General features: G+C 30.6%; 1 protein-coding gene across 1 annotated transcript in view; it reads right to left on the bottom strand.

Moving 5' to 3' along the window:
• LOC116850252 (liprin-alpha-1) overlaps positions 1–10117 on the bottom strand; it is a 655857-nt gene that overhangs the window by 111445 nt on the left and 534295 nt on the right. The window lies entirely within an intron of this gene.

Below are 10117 nucleotides of genomic sequence, written 5' to 3'. Positions count from 1 at the left end.
AGGTCTTAAGTCTAATATCTTCTAAGATACAAGCTATTTTGTTATTTGAGCTCTTTGTCGTTTTCTTATTAGTCGTGTCATCTTTAGAATGTAATGAACAAAGGAGTAGGGGAGAGTGGGGTACAATGGGGATATCTTTTTTCTAGGTGCCTTAAAAAATAAAAAATTAATAAAGAGAGATAAAGAAACAATTTTTATTTTAATATGAAATGTAATCATTTACCTTCCATAAAAAAACTGAAGTAAAGAAACTGAATGTACGATAACAAAATAAAAACTCTTTTTTTACAAAAAACAAAAAATTTTAATGCTGACTCAGCATTAGAGACATCAGTTTTTTTATGAAAGATAAATGATTACATTTCATATTAAAATAAAAATTGTTCCTTTATCTCTCTTTGTTAATTTTTTATTTTTTAAGGCACCTAGAAAAAAGATATCCCCATTGTACCCCACTCTGTTCATTACATTTTAAAGATGACAGGACTAATAAGAAAATGACAAAGAGCTCAAATAACAAAATAGCTTGTATCTTAGAAGATATTAGTCTCAGGACCCATGTTAATTAGAACTTTTCTTCTTGTTTTGATCAATACTACCTGCTATCAAAATATGTGACCCTTTTTTTATTCAACACCCTGTGTGTATATATATTTACAAAACATTTATATATTTTAATTTTAAATATTTAATTATTTAAATATTTTATAAATATTTACCAAAATATTTCATAAATATTTTTATGATCTTAGCTTCAATCGATCATAAATATTGATCATAAATATTATAAAAATATTTATTAATATATATAGATTTATATATACTTCTTTCTCTTTTCTAAACTTTTCTTAAATTTTTAAAATATATATATTCTTAGTTTTCACTTTATATTGTTTCACATGTTAATTAATTCAAGTTAAAGGAGAAGTCAATAAGGTCATTTTCAGGCCCACTTCAGGATCACTTCAAGCTGTGCTATTTTATTCCTCTCGATGGAACTCATAATACACTAGAACCGTTTGATGTTCAAGAAATTAGATGCTAAAAATAAAGCACTCTTAGATCTAACATTTATATTGGATATCACGCATAGTTGCAATGTCTGCCTCATTTCACTCTTATCAATGCCACCATAACCATAATTTATATATAATAAATTAAATAATTTCTCAAAAACTCTCTCTCTACTTGTATATATAGTGTATAAAATATATCAAAGCGGTTATTTTACCTTTTTGCCATAACATTGAAATCGAGCTCCATATTAATCAGTACATTTTATTTTCACCAAATATGCAAGCAATAATATTACTTATACGAAATTGGATTAATGTGGTTTAAAGTTGATTTAGAGAATTCAGGACATTTAGAGGATATAATAAATACTGCGGAGAGAAGCTATTTTTTACCTCGTGTGCGTTTGTAAAACTTAAGAAGCCGTGAGGTTTTTAATTCCAGTTCTATCTGATCTAATCAGATAGAGCTTCGTCTTCCCCTAGTTCGGACCAATCTGAAATGTATTCAGCTGTATTTTCAACATATTGTGTGTACTGCCGACATGGTCTTTGCTTTAACTGTTCACAATGTCCCAAATATCCCAGATACCATAAAACTAATGCTATACAACATAACAATCGCATAACAATCGACCGTTCTACCGCCTACTTTGTACTGGCAGTACCATGATGTAATTGGATTAATGCCTTCGCTATATTCTATCCACAGGTTATACACCTTTGATGAGGTGTGACGCGATTGTAGTTGAAGGCGAATGATGTTTTTCTCTTGCCTGTGGATGAAAAGTTAGTATATGCTGTCATTAGTTATGTAGTTAGTTATTTCCTCTGTATAACAGAGTCGCGGCGACGGCGCGAAGCAGCGCCGACAGGCGGATGCCTGCGAGTATCGCGGCGTCTGGGGCACGGCCACTCGCCGTACTCTGCTCGTACGGAACACAGAAAAATACGCAATCTCTCACGGAGACTCGCGTAAAAGTGATGGAAATTCTCTGACAGAGAATCAGCGAAAACAAGTCTATCAAATCGCTTGTAATGAAAGGTCGGCAGAGGCCGAATAACACGGAGCGTCCGACAGCTCGGAAGGAAACCAATACTTCGGACTTAGCCGACTTAGATTGGAACACTCTGACTTCGAAAGTATATGAGCGCGACGGCTCTACAAAAAGAATCGGTATAAGATTGATGTATTAAAGGTGAGTACTATCAAACTCGCAAAAGAGATATCTTAAGATTGTATTCACCCTTACGAAAAAACCCCCAAATTTTAAAGGTTAACCTTTAAATTTGTGGGTCGACCATGAAATTTGAAGGTTGATCACAAAAGTTGGATATTAACCCTGAAAATTTGGGAGTAAATCCTCAAATTTCCAGGATAGATCCAAAATGATTTGGTGTCAACTCGCAAATTTTGGTGTTCACTCTCAATGGGTAGTGTTGAACGTGAAACTTTAAGGATAGACTCTAAATATTTCGGTGCCAACTCCCAAATTTCAGTGTTGACTCTCAATGAGTAGTGTTGAACCTGAAACTTTCAGGGTAAACCTCAAACGATTCGGTGTCAACGACTAAGCTTTAATACTCACTCCCAATTTTAAGTGTTAACATTCAATCTTTCAGATTAGACCTCCAAATGTTTCGGTGCCAATCAAGTTTTGATGTTAACTCCGAATGGTAAATCACTAAAATAAATAAATCTAAATAAATCCCAGAATTTTATTCGCACGAGCAACAGTCATCTCTATATGCTGGCCAAACGTAAAGTCGTATAATAATCAACCTATATGAAAATCATTTATATTAAAAAAATTTGTTGTAAAAAAATTTATTTAGTTAAATTTAGTACATTAGAATCGTATATACTATGCACAAATGTTAACTTAGATAGCACAGAGAACTCAAAAAGAATTAAAATATAATTCAGTCGTGTGTCACAATTCTGGGTTTATTTTTAGATGCAAAAGGAATTCTTTTAAGTTCAGTTCAGTGAAAAGAATTCTTTTAAGTTCAGTTCAGTGAAAAGAATTCTTTTTGCATCTAAAAATGAATTCAGAATTGGTGACATATGACTAAATTCTTTTTAATTTTCTGTGCTGGGAAGATAATAATATACTTGTTTTATACAATTGATGAAATAACGTATTAATGAGTAACTAAAAATATGTTTTTTAAAAATATATTGAAATAATACATATATCCAGACTTTCATTCAGGCTATCATTTTCGGTGTTACTATTTCATACAATATAGAAGCTTGCAGCAATATTGCTACAACGTCGCAATATTGCATATAGCAGTGCAATGTTGCAGAAATATTGTAGTGACATTAATTTGAAACATTATTTTAGCAATATTACAGCAATATCTAAAAAATATTGCGAATATAATATATTTTACTTATTTACTAATTATTTCTGTGATGAGCCAATGAGCAAACTATATTTAAAAAAACATTTTAAAAAAATTGAAGACATTTTTAAAACGTTAAAAATAATGGGTCAAATCCTTTTTTTCATTAAAATAACGTTCATTAACGTATTTTAATGTTTGGAAGATTGTTTTATTTTTTAATGTTTAATAAACAATTATTTTAACATTTAGAAAACATTTTTCTAAATGTTAATATTTAACATTCAAAAAATATTTTCTAAATATTAAAATAAATGTTTATTAAATATTAAAAATCAAAACATTTTTTAAACGTCAAAAAACGTTAAAAAAACGTCTTTTTAATGAAAAAAAGAAAACATCCCATTATTTTTAACGTTTTAAAAATGTTTTTTCAAATAATTTTTAATTGTAATGTTTTTTAATCTTAACACCCAGGTAAACATATTTTAGATAAATATTTTATGCATAAATCTCTGACTTCTCTTTTATTATTATATATGAAATATTTGAAGTACAAATAGTTTATATTTTGTGATTATACTAAATAATATTATAAGAAAACTATAATTCGTACTTCGATTACATATGGGAAATATAAAATGCACTTACAAGGAGATGCCACAATCTGCTAAATCGATTTCTGAACGAGACATAGCACGTTTACTAGCTGCGATGTTAAGCATCAACACCCTAATTAAGATTTGTGCAAATGGGCCTTTGTTTATGAGAAATTACAATATAAAATTTGGATTGCGGGACTGTATCACAGATATGGCTAAAAATGTAACTGTCTTTCAACGAGGTGGCGTGACCGAGTAGACTGAGGCTCTCACGTCGAAAATTTTTGAGCCAGCAGCGAGCGTTTGAAACCCGGCGACGAGTTATCTTTGTGCGGTGTTTTTTTTTTCTTACTTTAAGGCATGTAATTAATGTTTTCCGAATATGATACATTTGTTTTGCATATATCTAGTTTTTATGCTATTAATCAGAGGTAATTAGGGAAGTGTCAGGCTTGTTTAACGCAAACACGAATATAGACATATATTTTGCATTGCTTATAATGAAATATATTTTAGTACATCATTTTCATATGAAAACATTGTATACAACATTGTCATATAATAAAACATTCTCATATAATAAAACATTGTCATATAATAAAACATTGTCATATAATAAAACATTATCGTATAATAAAACACTGTCATATAATAAAACATTGTCGTATAATAAAACATCGTATAATAAAACACTGTCATGTAATAAAACATTGTCGTATAATAAAACATTATCGTATAATAAAACACTGTCATATAATAAAACATTGTCGTATAATAAAACATCGTATAATAAAACACTGTCATGTAATAAAACATTGTCGTATAATAAAACATTATCGTATAATAAAACACTGTCATATAATAAAACATTGTCGTATAATAAAACATCGTATAATAAAACACTGTCATGTAATAAAACATTGTCGTATAATAAAACATTATCGTATAATAAAACACTGTCATATAATAAAACATTGTCGTATAATAAAACATCGTATAATAAAACACTGTCATGTAATAAAACATTGTCGTATAATAAAACATTATCGTATAATAAAACACTGTCATATAATAAAACATTGTCATATAATAAAACTTATACGCTATAAATATCTTTCATTTTTTCACAATGTTGCGGATGGAATTCTATATAAAAACAATTAAAACATAACAAATGTTTACACCAACTACATGCAATGAATGCATTATTATGTTCACAAATACAACGCTTATATATATTAGCTGGAAAACAAATTTGGTTAACATTATAAAAGATATTGCGAGTTTCAACTAAATTTGACGCATACCACGCATATTGCAACATAAATTTGAACGCCGGTGCTGATAATACATAGTGTGTGAGCGATTGTATATGAATCGCATCAGCACTAGTGTACAAATTAATACTTTGGCTGCCTGCAAGTAAAAATGGACAATTATGTATCCGCTTGATAAGAATTTTTACCTGCCTATAAAAATAAACGTCGCATGACTGACAGATTGGTATACACTTAGGTGGTATTATTTGTAAATTACATGTCGGCTTATTGTCGTCATCGCGAGATATTTCGTTGTATATTTCAATGTAAGTATTTATAGCGTATAAGTTTTATTATATGACAATGTTTTATTATACGATAATGTTTTATGATACAACAATGTTTTATTATATGACAGTGTTTCATTATACGATAATGTTTTATTATATGACAATGTTTTATTATATGACAATGTTTTATTATACGAAAATGTTTTATTATATGAGAATGTTTTATTATATGACAATGTTGTATACAATGTTTTCATATGAAAGTAATGTAATAAAATATATATTTCATTGTAAGCAATGTAAAATATATGTCTATATTCGTGTTTGCCTTAAACAAGCCTGACACTTGCATAATTACCTCTGATTAATAGCATAAAAACGAAACATATACAAAACAAATGTATCATATTCGAAAAACATTAATTACATGCTCTAAGGTAAGAAAAACAAAAAAAACACCGCACAAGGATAACTCGTCGCCACGTTCGCTGTCGGCTCAAAAATTTTCGACGTGGGAGCCTCAGTCTGCTCAGCTACGCCACGTCGCTGAAAAACAGTCGCATTTTTAGCCATATCCGTGATACAGTCCCGCAATCCAAACTTTATATTGTAATTTCTCATAAACAAAGGCCCATTGGCACAAATCCCAATTAGGGTGTTGATGCTTAACATCGCAGCTAGCGATGCTATGTTTCGTTCAGAAATCGATTTAGCAGGTTGTGGCATCTTCTTGTTAGTATCAGTTGAAGAAATAGCGCAGCAGCCTATGTGGTAGACTAGGAACCTGGAAGTGTCTGAGGTCTCGAGTTCGCGTCCGCCCAGTGCTAAATAAATTTTCAGATGTGAAAATAGTGAGAAATCAAATAAAAGAGCTAAATTTCATTAAAAATCAACATAAGCTGGACTAGTTGCAATCGTTTATGCTAGATATATTTTTCCGTTTAGGGCTTACACTTATTTGAGGTTTTTGTTTAAGGTTAACCCTCACTTCGATGTTGACCGTCAATTGACGATCCAAATTTAGATTAAACATTTGAGGGTTCTTTCGAAAGTATTTTACACTAAAAATTGGGTGTTTTTTTTCGTAAGGGCAGACAGACCTTAAGACACAAAGACGCAACAGATAATAACAAAATAATCAAGCTCTTGTGCTCGCATACAAGATAAACGAATTCTCTCTATGCAAGACGAGCTTGCGATAATGCTCAAATGGTCACAAAGCAAAAGGCCGTTCGAAGTGCGCCTTAAAATTACTGGCTGAACGAGATTTTAGAAGCAAGGGAATGAAGACAAGCCTATTGGCCGTGAGATGATCTCATGCGGCGCCTGGCGGTAGAAACTCTTGAATAGAGACTGGCCATTCGGGAATTCCGCGTGATTGGTGGACAGGATGAGCGCCCACAAAATGGCGACACCAATATAAATTAAAATGAAAAAAAATATATTTGTCTCATACTACTTATTGCACTAGTGCAGCAGTGCAGCGAAAAAGTACAGACCAACGCACACTCTTACAAGTTCACGTATTTGCGGTCCGCCATTTTGTAAGCCATATTTGCCCATATGGCCAGTCTTTATTTAAGGATCTCTACCTAGCGACAAAGCACGAGGCTCTGGCGTCCCCCACTCAGCGCCCGAAACCGCGCGAGTTTCATTGCCTGACTCATAAATACATTATTACACTAATATTGTTTATATTAATATTATTATATTTAGTATTATGATACTAATAATTACATTATTGCTTGCATATTCAGTGAAAATAAAATGTATTGATTAATATGGAGTTCAATTTCAATGTGATGGCAAAGAAGTAAAATAACCGCTTTGATATATTTCATGCACTATATATATGACTATTTTTTGAGGAAGTATGATAATAGTGGCTCATTGATAATAGAGTGAAATGAGGAAACATTGCAACTATACATAATATCCCATGTAAATGTGAGATCTAACAAGGGATATGACAAAACTGTTCCTCACCGATTTTGATGCGTTTTAGATATGTTGTGGAACATCCAAAAGTAAGAGACCTATATTTTTTTATATCGACTTATCTCGAGGTTTAGAATATTAAATACTGTAGAACTTTTGTAGAAAATATTTTTCACATACTTCATATCTTAGGAATTATTCCATAAAAATAAAAAAGTTAATTTTTTTTCAAGGGGCTGTTTTAACCCCTAAGCCTCGAGATAAGTCGATATAAAAAAATATAGGTCTCTTACTTCTTGATGCTCTACAACATATCCAAAGTGCATCAAAATCGGTGAGGGACAGTTCTGTCACGTCCCTTGTAAGAGTGCTTCATTTTCAGCACCTAATTACTTGAACAACAAACGATTTTAGTGGATTATGAGTTCTATCAAGAGGAATAAAATAGCACAGTTTGAAGTGATTCTGACGTGAGCCAAAAAACGGCCTTATTGACACCCCTCCTTTTACTTCGAAAATTTGCTTACCATTGTCAAGCTTTGAACCTGAGACTTCTGGTTCTTGAGTCCTTCATCTTATCTACTGCGCCACTATCACTTTGACTGAGAGACGCTTTGTATTATATGTATACATATGGTATATCCATGTACGAAAGCAAATGATTTATTTAAAAGAAGAGAATAGATCCTTTTAAGTAAAATATATGTTTAAAAAGTATGTAAAAAGTATATTTAAAAATATGTACTTGTTTTAAAAGTAAATAAAATAAAATAAATACAAATAAATCATTTTATAAATTTAAATAAATTGTTTTCTGACAATAAAAGAAACTTTAATTTGAAATATAAAAGAGATACTTTTAATATTAGAAAATAACTTATTTAGATTTATGATGATTTACTTGTACTTTATTTACTTTTAAAACAAACATTTATTTAAACATAGTTTTTACATTAAAAAATTAATTTTATTCTTTTAAAGAAATCATTTTTTTCTAGAAATTTATAATTTTACAGCTCATTTTACAGATTTTCAAAAATATTACTTTATATTTATTACATATTTCTAAAATCTAACATATATTTTTTCAAGTTAAGAAATTATATTTAACAAAATATATTTCTTTGATTTAAAGAATTTTTTTAGTATATACATTACCAATTTAAATTTCGATTTTCTTATTTCTTAATTAATTTAATAATTATAAATAATTACATTTATTTTTTTATGTATACTATTTATAGAAATATTTACAAAATATTACTACAAATATTTATTTTTTGTTTACTATAAATATTGTATAAAATGTTTAACTTATATTTTGAATAAAGATTTTGATACTTTTTTCTTTATGTATAGAAATATTAATAAAATATTTGTGTAATATTTTTAAAAAATAATTCGACATAAATATTTATGAATCATTATCATAAATATTGTATGCTGTCTGGGTAAGTTTCTTCTGGATATTTTTTTTGTACAATACATGTATTACGAAATAACAGCTTGATATCTCAGCATGTACAGACAATATCTCCTGAAAAAAATTAATTAATTTTCCCGTTGCAATAACTGAAACAAACTAATGTTTGATCATTTTGCTTAAAAAAAATTTGGTTATTTAATTTTTATGTTATTTATTCTTTACCCTTTACCCTTTATACGTATCTTACATATACAGGGTCCATTATAAAAGTAATGCGCATTTTCTGAGAAAAATAGATTTATTGATCGTACCGGTACAAATGCTTAAAATTCTTCAAAATACTCTCCCCCTGCATCAATACACTTGCGAAGACGTGTCTGCCACGCCTGGAAGGCACCCTGAAACTTCTCGACGGGAATGTCTCTTAGGAACGTTGTAACATGCTTTTTGATGCTTTCCACGGACTCCCAATGCTTTCCTTTAAAATAGTTGAGCAAATCAGAGCGCGCGACGCGGCAATCGGAATACATGGCTCGCTGCGACTGGCGAAGAAAATGGACGATTACTGGCGGGCCTATCACGCAGTATCAGATCTAAGACGTAGTCTACACTTCTAGGCCTATGAGACCCGCGAGCAATCGTCCATATCCTTTGCCAGCCGCGGCGAGCCGTATGTCCCACCTGTCATGTCGCGCGCTGATTTGTCCAACTATTTTAATTAATATCTTAAAATTTTACGTGGTTGTTTGAAAAATGACCTCTACAATTTTTGTTCACTTTTATCTGTTCTACTTATATTTTTCTTTTGGCACGTCTTACGCAGGACACCCTGTATAAAAAAAAAATATTCCTATATACAGAGCACTATTTAAATGGGACAAAAATATGTTTCACTTTAAAAGTCATTTACTAAAGAATACATAAAACGTATAAAAAACGGCTTTCATATTTTATTTGAGTAATCCTTCCTGTGACATTTTACTTAATATAGCTGTCAGCCGCCTCGGTCACTTCCTCAATCCTGGACTTGAAACGAGAGCATGCTCTCTATAAATGCCCAGGCAGCAACGTGACGTGATTTTCGTCGTCAATTTTTGACGTCAGTTTTTGGTCATTCGTGACGTCAATTATCCTTTTATTAGGTGGTAAACTTAGTTCCTGCGGTTTTTTGTTTAAAAAACTCATTTATTTCGACATCAAAAGCAAAAAATACATTAATCGAAGTATTTTCCCTCGT

Source organism: Odontomachus brunneus, unplaced genomic scaffold, assembly GCF_010583005.1.
Source record: "Odontomachus brunneus isolate Ranch 3 - 2012 unplaced genomic scaffold, Obru_v1 Obru_scaffold_139, whole genome shotgun sequence".
Classification (NCBI taxonomy): domain Eukaryota; kingdom Metazoa; phylum Arthropoda; class Insecta; order Hymenoptera; family Formicidae; genus Odontomachus; species Odontomachus brunneus.
The sequence above is the reverse complement of the archived record's forward strand: the minus strand, read 5'-3'. Positions and strand labels throughout refer to the sequence as shown.